This window comes from Mustela erminea, chromosome 7, assembly GCF_009829155.1.
Source record: "Mustela erminea isolate mMusErm1 chromosome 7, mMusErm1.Pri, whole genome shotgun sequence".
NCBI classification, from domain to species: domain Eukaryota; kingdom Metazoa; phylum Chordata; class Mammalia; order Carnivora; family Mustelidae; genus Mustela; species Mustela erminea.
Window position 1 is genome coordinate 21,366,069 of NC_045620.1, and position 16,682 is coordinate 21,382,750.

The 16,682-nt window shown below is 45.8% G+C and overlaps 1 long non-coding RNA gene across 2 annotated transcripts; it reads left to right on the plus strand.

The window, feature by feature from the left end:
• The first annotated feature begins 1,884 nt into the window (after positions 1 to 1,884).
• On the plus strand, positions 1,885 to 16,123 carry LOC116594983. Of its 2 annotated transcripts, none has more exons than XR_004287497.1 (3): positions 1,885 to 8,534; positions 9,297 to 9,369; positions 16,003 to 16,123. It is a non-coding gene; the product is annotated as an uncharacterized LOC116594983 (long non-coding RNA). The 2 variants fall into 2 exon arrangements; XR_004287496.1 differs by lacking the exon at positions 16,003 to 16,123 and adding an exon at positions 13,451 to 14,107.
• Positions 16,124 to 16,682: the final 559 nt, after the last annotated feature.

Genomic DNA, 16,682 nt, shown 5'->3' on the forward strand with positions numbered 1-16,682 from the left:
GAACATTTCCAAAGCCATCAGTGAACTTCACCCTGGTTATTTCAGTACCCCTGTTACTTCTTAGAGAGTAAAAGAAAGTGTGTTACAATAAGCAAGTGTTTAATTAAAGGACTTTCTGCATTAAAGAATAAACGTCAAATCTGTTGGGTGCAGAGTCTTAGAGTCAGGGCACACTCGGGAAGGTCTCTGAGGGAGGAAGACAGACAAAGCCGCTCAGTGGCTCCCTGCTGCCTGTGCTCGCAACTCCTTAGCTTGGCCACCAACACCCTGTATAACCCTTGAGGGTGGGTGCTTGGGCTTTGTCCCTTGACCAGGCACAGGCCTAACCAGACCTGGCAGGGAACCTGCTGACTTGCTGGCTAGAGGGGTGGCTGGAGGGATGACCCCGATCAGTCAACCTCTTGGACTTTCTAAGGACTTAGGTGGCCCAGTCCTTCTACAAGTAAGAAAATTCAGTTTGCCTCCCGGTCTCTTCTCAGCAACTCTGAAGTGACAATATTTTCCAGCCTCCAAACTAGTATTTCACACACAGATGTCCAAGAGACTACTATTTCTCAGATACGCAAGAAGAACCTTGTAAATGGTTCCACAGCCTGGCATCCTCCCTCTGGGAACAGGTGACTATGGGTCACCTGTCTTCCCTGAGCCTCAGTCTCCCCATTTGTAAAATGAGGCGTTTGGATAACCTCAAGTTCCTTTCCAGCTCTAGCATCACCCTCAGATGTCCTGGTGCCTAGGGTGTCATTAGACAGGGGACGTGGTGACTCTGGGATCTGGGTCAAGTCCATGTCTTGGAGCATGGAAGAATCATGGTGATGGCTGCAGCTGCCAGAAGATGAGCTTGGCAGAACGGGCTAGGAGATTGCTCCACCGCTGGTGACGTGTCCTGGCAGAGTCTGTGCAGGTAGGTTGATGCAGGTGAGGGGCAGGGTTGGGCTGTCCGTTCTCTTGTGATCCCTAAGTAATGGTTGTCTGCAGGATCAGAAGCCTTCAGGACTGGTGGGTGCCAGCGAGATTCAGCCATTCATACTGGCAAAGCAGGTGAACCATCTTTTCACACAGTGTCCTGCCGGGGCTTCCAGAAAGTTTTCTGCTCCCATTCCTTGAAGTCCTCTCTGTATTTCATTGTCTATGCCTGGAATTATACCTTCCCATAGCCTTCCAGCTCCCCATCCAGGTGGCATGTTCTGTGAGAAGACTGTGGCCCCGATACCGTAACCAGCCAGGAATGGCTTAGCTCAGAGGCAGAACCATGAGAGAAAGACTTGTCCAAAATTGCAGCTCTATTGAAAGAAAAATATTAATCCATTTCCAGTGTCACCTAAGAGCACACACCCAAGTTCATATCCTATTTTAAAAGGTCAGAAAGGAGATACAAGCCCATTAAAAATCAAGGAATAAAGGAATTGGATAATTAACGAGTGTCTGAATGGGGAACCCCAAAAGCAACAAAATGACATCAAGAAGGCAAAGACCAACCAATCCGACTACATCAAAACTAAATATTTTCAGGATCAAACAATATCACAAAGAGAACCAGAAAGCAACAGGTAAACGACCTGCAGATCCCTAATGGGTAAAAGAATACAAGCAAAACCTTAATGGTAAAAATGCAACAAGAAAGTATATAACTCACCTAAATCGACTTTACAGAAGAAGAAATAGAAGAACTGACAAAATTTTTTGAAAAAATTTTCAATCCACTAATAACTGAAGATCAACAATAAAAAACATAAGGAGGGGCACCTGAGTGGCTCAGTTGGTTAAGCCTCCAACTCTTGGTTTTAGCTTAGGTTATGATCTCAGGGTCGTGGAGTTGAGCCCTGCATCAGGCTCTGCTGGGCACGGAGCTGGCCTAAGATTCTCTCTCTCTCTCTCCTCCTCCCTTGCTCACGTCCTCTCTCTCTCTCTCTCAAAAGAATAACATAATAAGGAAATATGAGTTTCCCCCCAGCAAATCAAGGGGGAAGGTTTAAGAACACCCAGTGCTGACGAGAACACAGTAGAACGGGCACTATTATTCAGTGCTAAGGGGACTGTGAATTGGTGTAACCTATTTGAAAAGTAGTACAATAGTCAAAGAGAAGGAGAGAGGTGAACATTTCAAGAAAGGGCAAGTAGCCTATGTATTTATACAACATGTATTGTCTTCTTTGTCTTCAATTGTCTTCAGGCATGGTGCTAGGTATTAAAATACGAAGATAAATAAGATATGGCATATCTTGGGCATATGGTCAAAGGGTTAAGACACACAGATACTAAAATGATGTGTAATAAGAAGGCCAGAGGTGTGCTTGAAACGTGGGCAAAGCAGGGAGCAGCTGGGATGGGTGGTATGTATGTGAGGCTTTCTGGGAGTATCTGGGGGGTTCCTAGAAGAGCTGCCCAGATGAACAGGAGTTAGTCAGAGGGCAGAGCAGAAGTAAGCATCATGGACGAGCTCATGGACAGTTCAGGGTCACCAGAGCATGAGAGTAAGGAACGGGATGGAGAAGGTGGGACCGGATCGCACAGTGCCGTGTCTGTCTAACTGTCTAACTGAAGACTTGGTTCTTTTTCCTCTTGACAAGAGGGGGCCTCTGAAGCATTTTGAGCAGGCCGGTGCCATGGTCAGATTTCTGTTTTAAGGTGGTTACTCTGATTGCCTGGAGACATTTGGAGGGGCAAAGGCTAATGAGGGGATGATCGCCTTGGTCCAAGTCGAGAGGGCAAGACCTGAATTAGGGCTGGGCCAAGAGGATGGAGAGAAGGTAGAATTAGAGAAACCTGCTGACTGATGGTGGCTGAGTTAAAGAAGGAGAGTCAAGGATGCCTTCCCCATTTCTGTCTTGAGAAACTGCATGGATGGGAGAATACCCCAGAGAAAGGACAGACTTAGGGGCTGGAGGAAGGCTGTCGAGCTCAGTTTTGGACAGGTTGAGTGAAAGGTGGGCGTCCCGGTGGAGGTAGCCTATGAGGGGCTAGGCAGAAGGTTTGGATCCAGCAGGAGATTTAACAGAAGATTTGGTTTATAACTGATTGTGACTGTAGCCGCGGGCTTTGGTGAGCTGGGCCTTGGAGAAATGGCAGCTAAGAAGAGAAAGGGATCCAGGCAGAGAACCTATTCCCCATGTAAGGGGTGGGCAGAGAGAAAGATGAGCCCACGAAGGCAAAAAGTCAGAAAAAGGTAGAAGAAGCACCTGGTTGACATGCCAACTCAGGGATGTGGAGTATTTCCAGGAGGGAACACTCAACAGACAACAGAGAAAAGCCAGTTAGATAAGGACTGAGAGCCCACGGCATGGAGTGACTGCGGGCTGCTGGATCCTCACAGGGGCAGTTTCCTGTGAGAAACGGGGCAGAAGCCCCGCAAGGAGAGCGGAATAAAATGAAAGAGGAAGGAAAAGGCGCCAGCATGGCCCTCTGTCTGGAGAAGTCTGGGATGCTGGGAAGAAGTACTCGAGTTACGATTTGGGTTAAGGAGAATCTCGGAGCTGGGCCGAGAGGAAATAAGGATAGATACGACAGAAGAGAGGTGGAAAGGGCTGTCGCCTAATGCGCTTCTGTCGGTAGCAATCAGAGGTGAGATCTAAGGACAAGGTCAGTAGGGAAGAAAAAGGTCCACTGGTGACCTTGACTAGAGCTGCTGTCAAGTAGGAGGATATATATGCCAGCTGGGAGCCCACAGAGGAAGTGTGGGCATGTCCTGGGAGGGACAGATGGAGAACTCGGGATGAGCTGGAAGGAGGTGCAGAGTTCACAGGGCAGGGCCGGACACTGAGCTGTGACTGACCCTTTAGGAATGGATGCAGGCCGAGGACCTGCCAAGGAGACTGAGCAGGAGGGGCTAAAGGAGAAGACCAGAAAAGTAATGGTCCCAGAAGCCCAGGGAGCTGAGAGTTCCCACAGGTCAGGGTGGCTACTGGTGGACCAGATGCACAGAGGTCAGGGGAGATGAGGGCATCCCCCAGACCTGGTCTTGGGCACTTTTGCCACAGCAACTTCGGGGGGAGGGACCAGGAGCCCGCCAGCTGGGGGATGATCTGGAGTCTGGCTGAGAAAGTGGGAGGAAGGAAAGGGACCTGGGGGGGGGTCTCCTGCCTCACCCTGGGGTGGGGTGCAGCAGGTCTCAGGAAGGTGCTGTGCCTTACCCGCTGTCATTTGGACAGAAGAGGGCTATGGGAACTGAGTTTGAAGGGCAGCAACGAGTTTGGAGGGCATGCAAGGGGCCCCAGAGCGGCGGGATTAAGTGTAGATGGGAAAGGATTAGCCGTGTTGGTGGAAAGGAGCAAAATTAAATCATGTACATTTTACGAGGTAAGCTGATCTCCATGTTCTTCTGGAGGCTTTTGCTCTGCCCTCTGGGTAGCGACTACAGCTCTAATTAGCAGTGGTTTCATCCTGCCTGTGTCTGGGGCCATGTCTTCCTCAGTTTTTGTACCTTTCGGCACCTAGCAACAGGCAGCGAGCGAGGTAGAGGCAGAATCATTATTTTCCGCTTGAAATCAAACGTCTGAAATTGAGGTTCAGAATTCTGTTTCATCACAGAGATTTTGTGACAATTCCCAGGGAATCCGTGAACAAGGAAATATAGTTCAAGGTTGAGGCTGTCATGGATGTGAGACTGTCTGCGTCCCAGTAAATGCAAGCTGTACTCCTCTGTGGGCACAGCTCTTTGCAGTTTACATGGTGGATCATTACATTTGTCTCCTTTGGTCATCGCAACCCTGTCCTCCCACCCCTGGTGAGGCACACCGCTGCCATTAGCCCCATGTCACTTAGGAAATTGAGACGGAGAGAGGCAGGTTGGAAGGAGAGAGTGATGGGCAGTGACGTGGATGGAGACTGGGCACAATCCTCCACGCTACATGCACAGCCCACCAGCACGCAGTGGTTGTATCTCCTAGACATGGAGTCATTCTCTTTCCTTCATATTTGAACAGGAGTCAAAAATCAAACAGAGCTTTGCTCTAACCAGCTGAGCTCTGGCCTAGTTCCACCACTGACAACACCTGGCTTTTGTGTACAGGAGCAGACCAGGTCCCACCACAGCCACATAAACTAGAGAACAGAACATTTCCCTACATACTGTAACAAGGGGAGTGAGGAGGAATGAGGGACGCCAGAAAGCCCAAACCCCGAGACATCCATTACATGAAGTAACCAGCCCAGAGACAGAGAGACAGATCTGATAGAAAGCCGTGGTCCAGATGAGAGACAGAGGGGCCTGAACTGGACCAGTGAAGATGGACAGAAATAGATCAGAAACTCACAGTAGCTAAAACCCAGAAATAATTGGTGTAGGATTCACTCTCAGGTAAGAGAGGGCAAAGATGAGGGTGACTCCCGTGTGTCTGGGTGGGCCCTGGGTAAGTGGGGGGAAGGCCCCTGTGTATGAGGAACACAGCATGGAGAGCCAGTGTGAGGGGCAGGACAGTGGACTCAGATACAGCCAAGGGGTCAGGGTCACAGCCAAGTGGAGCCCAGCAGGCACTTGGATCCGGGGTCTGGAGCTCAGGAAGAGATTGGACTGGAAGTACTGGCCCAGGACCATGGCTACTCAGAGAGTAATGGGAAGCCCGAGAATGAGTGAGATCACCAGAGACAGAATGGGACAGGGCCCAGGGTAGAATCATGAGTTACAGTGACCTGTGAGGAATCAGTCAAGGTGTGAGCAGGTGACAAAGGCAAAGAGAAGGAAGGACCTCAGAGATGAGGACAAACAGCTACGAGGAGGGTTGCCGGGGCAACCAAGGTAGCGAGGCATTCCAGGGAGAAAGTAATCAACATTGTCGAACACGGCAGAGAATTCCAAAAAAGACGGACTTTTTGTTTCCTTTGATCTCATTATTAGTAAGTTTTTATTGACCTTAATAAAAGCATTTTGGGGGAGTAATAGGGCATAAACTGAACTAAGGTTCAGATGTGAGGGGGAGGTGATTCTGTCACTAAGAGCCCTTTGAGGAGTCTGGAAGGAAGACTTGGAGAGGTGAAGGATTAGGGGCAGAGAGTTTGAGCGTGGGAAAGATATGAGCAAGTTTATAGGCAGACATCAGCTCCCAGATGCAACAAGCATTGTTGAGTGACATAATTTTTTCATTCTACACATTCTAATTTAATGCCTATTATGTGCCTGGCAGATTGCCTAGCAGCGTGGATATTTGGTAAATGAATTAGAATCCCTGTTCCCATGGAAGTTGCGCGGTAGGAGAGGAAAAAGACAGGAATGAAATAACGGGCACACACTGATACGCAACATGAATGGGCACTCTGAAGGAGAGGAACTAAGTGCTGGAGGGTGTCCAACAAGGGGACCTGTCCTAGGCTGACTCCAGGAGCCTTCCCTGTGGAGGTGACACTTGAACCAAGCTGTTCAGAAGGGAAAGGAGTTAAATGGACAGAGTAAACTGGGGAAAAGCATTCTGGGCAGAGGGAACAGCCTGTGCAAAAGGAGAAGAGGTGAGACCAGAAAGGCAGGCAGTGCTGGTTGAGCAGGCTCTTGGAAGCCAGGACTGAGACCTGCTCTGGTATGTCACTGCCACCTGAGACTGGTTATGCTATGGAGAAATCAGAAGGAGCACAAGGAGACTTAGGGAGACCAGTTAAGAAGTGTCTGGGTCATGGTAGACAGAATTTGGGTAGTCAGCATAATCTGATTAGTCTTGGTGCTGATGGAATGAAGTAGGAGTAGGGCAAGGAAAGGAGGAGGGATTCAGAATGACCCCTGCATTTCTGGCTTGTCGTATGGATGAGGTGGCAGTGCCATTCTCAGAATTGGAAACTCCTAAAAAGGGACAGGGTCTGTGAGGCCGACCCCAACTCTGGTAGTACACAGCTAAGACATCCAAGTGGAGATGGGAAGGAAGTGGCTGAACACCTATATCCAGAGCATAGAGTGAGAAATTACAGAGATGGGCTCAGAGCTCCCGAGGGATCCCAAATGTGAATTAAAGCAGTGTCAGGTTTCTGGAACATTCTGAGGCTATGAAAGGTGGCTGAGGAAGAAGAGGCATGAAATAGAGCCCAAGAAGCACCAACACTTGGGAGCTGTAAAAGGAAAGAAGAAGAATCCTAGGACACTGAAGAGAAAGGACCAGGGAGGCCTTTCAAACCAGAAGGATGACGTGGTCAGCAGAGAGGTCAGGTGGGGGGTATGTGTGGCTGATCTGTGGGCCCCTCTCATGTCCAACTGCCCAGTTGCCATGGTGGCCCTGATGATCAGCACCCACCAGGGCCCGTGCTCTGAGACCTTTTGGGGACTTCGACCAAGGCAGCTTGGGTGGGGGTCCATTAAGGAAGAGGGAACAAAGTCTAAGTCCTTTTCATTTTAATCTTAAAGGAGAGCAATGCTGGTGTATGAATATTCTGAGCAAAGCAAGCCTGAGTGATGAAGCGATTAAGAGCGGAGACAATTAGCGTGAAATGAGCTCCCGAAGGGGCCGGGATCAAGTCCAGAGGTGGAGAAATTCACTGGGGGCCGTAATGTGTATTGGACCGAATGGGGCAAAATGAAATTATTTACCTTTTAGAGAGTGACTTGATCTCCATGTTCTTTTGGGAGCTTTAATCTGACCTGTGTACTGACTACAGTGCTAATTAGGTCAGTTTTATCCTGTCTTGTGGCTGGGTTTGTGTCTTCGTTTTCTTGTTTCTCAGCACCTAACGACAGGCAGTAAGCTCTTTGGGTGCCAAACCAGTATTTTCTGCCTTGGAATCAAATATCTGAAGTCAACACTCAAACTCTCTGACCAAAGAGACTATGTGACAATTCTCCAGAAGTTACAATGCAGGAAAGAACTGGGGCATGAAGTCATGGGGTTTGGGTGAATGGAGGGGAGAGCGGAGGTACCAGTCCCCTCATCCTTGTAAGCTCTGTGCCATTTGTGTATATTCGCATTCCTCATCCCAACTGAACCTCACATCCCCCCACAAGATAAAGCATGACCCAATTTCAGAGAGGAGGAAACAGACGCAGAAGAGGAAGTGCCTTACTGACACAGAGCACAAGCAGCGGGGGCTCGATTCAGAACTCAGAGCAGCTAGTGTAACAGTCCTTCCCACGACCAAGCTGAGCCAGAGAGAAAGAGGGAGAGAGAGGGGGTCCAGGAGCCGGAGGTGGAGATGCTCCACGGGTACGTGCAGAGGGGTGGACGCGCAGTCCAACTCCAGACCTACCGGATATTAAAGCATCAAATCCAACTGCAGTGATGAAATCTACAGTGTGAGAACAAGAGCGAGGAGCGTTGTTGTTTAAACCTCCCCACCGCATGAATGATGTGTACATTCTCTATTTGCATCTCAAGCTTCCGTATTCTTAAAAACTTAAGTCTTTAATCCATCTGAAATGTGTTTTTGCGTATGGTGTGACACAGAGATCTGATCTGATCTTTTTCCAGATGGATAACCAGCTTGCTAAGCACTATTTATTGTCCCAACACCATCTTTTCTCCCAGTTCCCTATGTCTAGACTCTATTCAGATCTGTTGATCTGTTCATCTACTTCTGGGCCAATACCAGACTTGAATGAGCAGAGCTTTCTCTAACTGCCTGATAAGGTGAGTACCCCTCCCTCCCTAGCCTTTCCTTCTTTTTAAAAAATTACCTCTGTCATATTGCACATTTACTTTTTCATATACATTTTAGAATCAACTTATCAAAGTTCCATGAAAAATATCTTATTGGAATTTTGAGTGGGATTGCACTGAAGGGAAAAAGGAACACCTCTAGGTTACCAGTTCTCATCTGTGAACATGGCATCTGTCTCCATTTAATCAAGGCCTTATCTCTTGGGTTTGATTTTTAATGCCTTTTAAATAAAGTTCGGTCACTTTTGCCATAAAGGTTTTTCACATTTTTTAATAGGTTTATTCCTGAGTACCTTATCAATTCTGTTGCTTCTGCAAGTGGAAAAAGTTTTCCTTTTTCTCCTTTGGCTTTCCAAATTTTAGTGAATTTTCTAATCACTATGCTTCATTCACAGACACACTCAAGAGTAAATGTGCTTTGTCCCTGGGCACATAAATGAGAACACAGCACACATGTAAAGCAGAGCTCATTGGCTAGAAACGATTTAGAATTTTTGAATTAAATTTGAATTATTTAAGAAATACATGAATACATACATATTCCTTTAAATAAAATTAGAGTGTACAGATAAAGTCTCTGCTGGACTCCCCTCCCTCATCTCTGCCTCAGGCCCCTCCCCTCCTCTAGAGGTAGCTGCTGCTCTTAGGCTTTTTGCTGTTTATTTAAAATGTTTTCTGATGCTCATTGAAACACAACTTCTGTTCTCTTTCCGTGTGCGTTTGTTTGCACAGACATGGTGTGTTCACACCGGAGGTATAGCTTATTGAAGCCGGCGACTGGAGGACATAACCGATTACACCACGTGTGAGTTCCTTGTTGCCTATTTATTGACTGCTAAAATGTTACCAGTGCCATTCCATTAAGACAAACCTCCCAGCGCATCCTTGTACATTGCCTGTTTTGTGCCTGTACAGGTGTTTTTCTGGGACGGATACTTAAAAATGAAATTGATGGGTCATAGAGTATATACATCTTAACTTCTAATAGAGCAGAGTGTCTTACTAATGTAATCTCCTGCCAGCAGCACAGGAGCCTCCGTTTCCCCAGACCATTTCCAAGTTTTACATTTTTAACCAGTCTGATGAGTGAAAAATAGTATTTTGTTTTAGTCCGAATCTTTGTGAACTACATACAAGGCTGAAGTCTTCATGTGTTTACTGTCCATTTATATTTCCTCCTCTGGATTGCTTGTCTATATCCTTTGCCTATTTTTTTTTAAGGTTTTTTTTTTTTTGTCTTTTTGCTATTGATTTTTCAGAGTTCTTTATGTACTTTGAATACTAATACTTTGTTGTGTATATTGCAAATGTTTTCTACATTGTGATTCTTGTCATTTAATTATATGGTATCTTTTGTCCTAGAAAAACTTTAAATTTAATACAATCAAATTTATCAATCTTTTATGTCTTTTTTACAGCCTTATTTATGAAAACCTTTACTATATGAAGGTCATAAGCCTTTTCTATATTTTCTTCTCTAAAATTTATAGTTTACATATACATATATATTTAAGCCTTTATGCTATATACAAGAAATAAATTCCATGCACATGAATCTTAGGCTCTGACTTTAAACCCCCCATCCCCAAATAGATAGGTAATTGTCCCAACACCATTTATGTAATAATATATCATTTCTCCGCTGATTTAAGATTGCAACCTTCACCAGACTCTAAATTCCAGGGCGGGTCTATGTCAGAGCTCTTGCTGGTCCACTGATCTATTTGTCTACTCCCGAGCTCGATAATATGCTTTGCCAACCGGCGGGACAAATCCCGCTCTCTTTGTTGTTTCTGCAAAATTGCCTTCGTCATCCTTGCATATTGGTCCTGCCACATGAATTTTAAAACCAGCCTGCCAAATTTCAGGAAAAATTGAATTGGGATTACTTGGAGTTTCTGGATAAGTTAGGAGAAAAGTGGCATCTGTGGCACACTGGGTCTTCCTCCCGGCACACGAAGCCTGCACGCACCTCTCTCGGCTCTGGTCGTCTCTTATGTCTTCCGGGGAAGTTTTACATTTTCCTGCAGCCGAAGTCTCGCATCGTTCTTGATGGGTTGATTCCTGGATTTAGTTTAGGTTTGGCGGTCCCCTGAGAATGGGATCGCCTCTTCCTTTATTTGGCACCCGTTTCTCCTTATTCCACTTCAACCTGTCTCCTAATCACTGGGCTTGGTTTGCAGACACACACACGGAGTAAACGCTCTTCCTCCCTGGGCACAAACCTATGAGCGTAGCCAAACACACGGAGCTGGCATAATAGGCTGCAAACAAACGAGAATCTTTTCAAATTACACTTTAATTAACCACACAAAGCATGAATACATTCTCCTTTTTAAAAGTAGAACCATACAAATACAGCTAAAGTTTCCCTTGGCCACCTGCAATCCTGGTCCCTTCCCCCTCCATGGAGGTGGCTACAGTTCCCAGTTTTACATATTGCCTTCCGTAGTGAATATGTAGTATTAGTGGAGGCATTTTGAATTAATTATACCACATCATAGGGATTATACTGTATCCTGCATTTTTCATTACATTCATTTAATTACAGTCTTACGTTACTGAGATCTACGCATGTTGTTGACATACCAGCTCTTGTCATCCTTTGAACAGCTATGTGATACTCCTTCACGTGCCTGGACCATGTTTCCTCTATTCTAGTGTCCAAGACCCTGACAGGGTTTCCCCCCTATTATGAAGAATGCTGCTGGGAGGGGCACCTGGGCGACTCAGTTGGTTAAGTGTCTTCCTTCTGCTCGGGTCACGATCCCGGGGTTCTGGAATCGAGCCCCTTGTCCTCTGCCTGCCCCACCCTTCACCACCCCTGCCCCCAGCATGTGCTCTCTTGAGTGCATTCTCTCTCTCAAAGAAATAAATAAAATCCTTTAAAAAACAAAGCAAGAGGGGCGCCTGTGTGGCTTAGTCCGTTAAGCGTCTGCTTTCAGCTCAGTCAGGATCTCAGGGTCCTGGGATTGAGCCCCACGTCAGGCTCCCTCCTCAGCGGGAAGCCTGTTTCCCCTTCTCTCTCTGCCTGTCTCTCTGCCTACTTGTGATCTCTCTCTCTCTCTGTCATATAAACAAATGAAATCTTAAAACAAAACAAAAACCAAGAATGCCGCTGGAAACATCTCGGTACTTGCTGCATTCTGAAATGCTTCTGTAGGGTGGGTACTGAGAGTGGAACTCTGGCATCTGTCCACTATTGGGGTTTTAAGAGACATGACCCAAGTTGGCGTCTGGAGTGGCTATGACAATGTAAACTCCCTCCACAAGTGGGTGTAAATCCTTGTTTTTCCAGGCCACTGACAACTTGTAAAGTTTCCAGATCTAATGGGTGCAAAATGGTTTCTTCTTGGTTTAATTTGTGTTTTCCTGAGCAATTAGTCATGCTGTAGTCTCTTCGTGGGGTCTCCTGGCCGTTGATGTTGTATCACATTGGAGAAATTGTATGCGCCCCCACAACTTGTTCATCTTCCATAGTGATTTATGGGAAATCAAGCAAACATCTCTCTTGGATTGATTTATGGGAATTCTTTATATATTCCTAATAGTACGTTCCTGTCTGCCCTATGCATTATGTAGAATTCTTTATCATTCTGACCTTTGTCTTTTAACTGTAGTGCAGCTCTTATTACACAGCTTTTCATTTCTATGTCGAATTTATAATCTCGCCTTAAGAAGACCCTCTTTTACACAAAGATCACAACCATTTTTCCTCACTTTTTTCTAAAGCTTTTAGAGTTTTCTTCCTCCCGTGTATATTTTACATTATTTTGCAATTTTAAGACTTTGCTGTATATAAAGCTTATCTTTAGTGTGATGTTGGTGCTTAATAAATTTCAAAACTGAAAACCAGTGTTTTTCAATCTATTTACTGGATAATCTGGCATTCTCCACTGATTTAAGATTGCAACCTTCACCAGACTCTAAATTCCAGGGCGGGTCTATGTCAGAGCTCTTGCTGGTCCACTGATCTATTTGTCTACTCCCGAGCTCGATAATGTGCTTTGCCAACCAGCGGGACAAATCCCGCTCTCTTTGTTGTTTCTGCAAAATTGCCTTCGTCATCCTTGCATATTGGTCCTGCCACATGAATTTTAAAACCAGCCTGCCAAATTTCAGGAAAAATTGAATTGGGATTACTTGGAGTTTCTGGATAAGTTAGGAGAAAAGTGGCATCTGTGGCACACTGGGTCTTCCTCCCGGCACACGAAGCCTGCACGCACCTCTCTCGGCTCTGGTCGTCTCTTACGTCTTCCGGGGAAGTTTTACATTTTCCTGCAGCCGAAGTCTCGCATCGTTCTTGATGGGTTGATTCCTGGATTTAGTTTAGGTTTGGCGGTCCCCTGAGAATGGGATCGCCTCTTCCTTTATTTGGCACCCGTTTCTCCTTATTCCAATTCAACCTGTCTCCTAATCACTGGGCTTGGTTTGCAGACACACACACGGAGTAAACGCTCTTCCTCCCTGGGCACAAACCTATGAGCGTAGCCAAACACACGGAGCTGGCATAATAGGCTGCAAACAAACGAGAATCTTTTCAAATTACACTTTAATTAACCACACAAAGCATGAATACATTCTCCTTTTTAAAAGTAGAATATGAATACAGCCAAAGTTTTCCTTGGCCACCCTCCGAAAACGCAGAGTTTCCTACCCCCTCCACAACTTTATGCATCTCCTTTCATAGAAATATATAGTACTAATGTAGATATTTTGAATGAATCATCTCACTTTATAAGGATTTTACTGTAAGCTGCATTTTCTCACTCAATCGTATATTTTTAGGATATACTGAAACCGATGTAAATGGCTCTTGCCAGTTCCTTTTAATAGCTGTATTGTTACTCACTCCTCTGATGATAGCTCATTCTCTCTCCTCGAAGATCCAGGCACAAATGAGGTCGCCTCCATTTCGTTCCTCCGTCATAAGAAGCGCTGCAGAGAACAGCCTTGCACGTGCCGGCTCTGTAATTTTTCTCTAGGATTGAGAATGGACTTTGGGGTCTCAAGGTGTCCACAAAACTTAGTCCACAAAACTATTTGTAGTTTTAACAGACACTACCGATGTGTCCTCCTTAATTTCTGTACCATTTAAACTTGCAGTAAGAGGATAGGCGAGGACGCAAATCCCCACACCATAAGCAGCTGTTTTAAATATTTGCCCATCTGATGGACGAAAAACGGAAGCTTTTTTTTTTTTTTAATATTTCTGTACACCTGTTTGCAAGTGAGATTTTCCTGGACACTGCTGTTTGTGTTTTCCCTTTTCTGAATTATCTGTTTGGTTTTGCTCATTAAAAAAATTAGATGGTTTGTCTTTATCGTATTGATTTGTGGAATTTCCTAATCTAATCTGGATAGTAATCTCTTGTATATACACAGCAAATATTTTCTTCCAGCTCCTCTGTGGCCTTTAACTCTTTGTAGGCTCCTTTAGACAGAAGTTTGACCTAATCAAATGTATCAGTCTTTTCCTTTATTCCTTTTACATATATATCACACTTGTGCCTTTCTCACTCCTACATTTAAACATATTGTGTATTCTTTTTCCTTTTTCAAAAATTTATTTATTTATTTATTTGACAGAGAGAGAGAGAGAGAGAGATCACAAGTAGGCAGAGAGGCAGGCAGAGAGAGAGAGGGGGAAGCAGGCTCCCCGCTGAGCAGAGAGCCCGACGCAGGGCTCGATCCCAGGACCCTGGGATCATGACCTGAGCCGAAGGCAGAGGCTTTAACCCACTGAGCCACCCAGGCGCCCCATGTATTCTTTTCTAATAAATTTGCCTTTATGTGGGTCTTTCATGCATCTGCAATACAGTTTTATGGTTGAAATGAGGTATGATCTAACCTCTCCCCAACATACAACTGACTGTTGTCACGCAGGTGACTGACCACTCACCCTTTCTCCGATGATCGAAGTAAAGCTTCCTCGCTCCCTGAGTCATAGTGTCTAGGTCGTGTGAGGCCCCTATTCTGTCCCATTCGTCTGTACCTTCCTGTCCGTACCAGACTATTTTATCCGCTAGAGCTTTATGCCACCTTTTGATATCTTTTAAGTAAAATGCCCCATTTCCTATGCTTCCTTTTCAATTATCTACACGAACTATTACTGCATGTTAACTCCCCCACATGAATTTTTAAAATTGCTCTCATGTTCTGTGAATTTTGAGATTAATTTGGAGGAAAATTGACATCAATACAATACTGAGCCTTTTCATCTGCGAGTACATTTATTCTGATCGCCTTGTGTTTCTCCAGTTACATACTTTTCTCGATCAGGAAACTACCCATTTCCTAATGGGTTTATTCCTGTATTTTTATTGCTGTGAGGGAGTTCTCTCTGCACTCCCTTTTTTGGTTTGCTTTGGCTTGCTACATTTTTAAAAAATCTACTTCCTAATCACTGCACTTCATTCACAGACACACACAAAGTAAACGTTCTTACTCCCTGGACACAAACACGCGGGCACTGCCAAACACACAGAGCTGGCATAATTGGCTGAAAATGAATGGGAATTTTTTTCAAATTAAAGTTTAATGACACAAGCGGAACATGAATACATTCTCCTTTTTAAAAAATAGAACATTGCAGATGATGCTGAAGTCCCTTTTGGCCACCCACTGCCATCCCATTACCTCCCTCCTCTCCAGAGGTAACCACTGTAATGGGTTCACTGTGCACTTTGCTAGGCTTTCTGGAAACTTCTAAATTCACAGATAGGTACCCACAGGAAATATATGTTAGAGTTGTCTCAAATCATGAGCATTTTGTCTTCCCCTTTCCAGTTTTCATTGATATTCAATTTTTGTCGTGACCTGGATTTTATTATGGTTACGGAATAAAATGTCAGTATTATCACCTGTCACAATGTGAAAAGAAAGATGTAGAAGTCAGGAGACAGCCCTCTGTGCGGCGGGGGCCTGACAGGGGTGATGAGGGGAGGCAGCCTTCTGTGGGCATGCAGTAGCACAAGGAGTGAAGGAGCAAGCGGATTTCTTAAAAATTGAAAAGATAACCAGTGGAGGTACTTCAAAACTGTGTTGGAAGAAAGCAGGGATGGAAGGGAGTATTTTCCAAGTGTCGTAAAGCCTACTCTGCCACATAGGACATCACCGAAGCTCATGAACTAGAAGTAGGGGGTAGCAGATGCCATTCTCCCTGAAGCAGGGAGACAGCGGTGAGCCCCTTCTCATGTCCTCCTTTCTTTTGTGCCAGGGAGGAAAGCTCAACTCAAAAGTGCTCAGGCACAGGGAGAACTCAGTTGGCTTCTATAACCAAACCACAGACCAGGCTGGGCCTCTAGGCCCCCTGGAGCCAGGGACTGGGCCATCAGCCCCTCTGTCTTGTCTCTGGGCTGCCGCATCCCATGGCCTGCCAACCTCCTTCTCTGGGATCTGCTGCTTCCACATGCTCTGCATGTCTCCCTTCCTTCAGGTCCTGACCAAAACGAGACCCAGGCGGAAGTGCAGAAGTTTGGTTCGAAGGTCTCCCTCGAGGGCGCCTGGCTGGCTCAGTGGGTTAAGCGTCTGCCTTCAGCCCAGATCAGGATCCCAGGGTCCTGGGATGGAGCCCCACGTGGAGCTCCCTGCTCAGTGGGGAGCCTGCTTTTCCCTCTCCCTGTATCCCTCCCCACATGCTCTATCTCGCGCTCTCACTCTCTCTCTCCCAAATGGATGAATTAAATCTTTATTAAAAAAAAAAAAAAAAAAAAGAGGACTCACTTGAGTCAGTGCTTCTGGCTACTCTCTCTTTTGTCCAGTTGCTCTGTCCTCAGCGCCCTTGTCTGTGGAGGCCCACATTCATAATAACAGCACCCGCCTTATCAGCACCAGAACATTGGGAGGGTCAAAGAAGATGATAGAAGATGATGCCTGTGAAGGGCTTAGCCGGGGCCTGGCGTAGAATGAATCCTCCATAAATGTTAGGAGCTGTCTCTGCTCCCAAGTTAAACAATCTGGAATAGGCCCTGATTGGCTCAGCCTAAGTTAGGGGCTCAGTCACCCCTGGCTAATCAGTGATGGCCAATAAGGGGAATCCCATTCCACACAGAGAGGTTGGAGTGCAGAGTGACTAACCAGCAGAGAGGGTGATGGTCTAGGGAAAGAAACCAATGG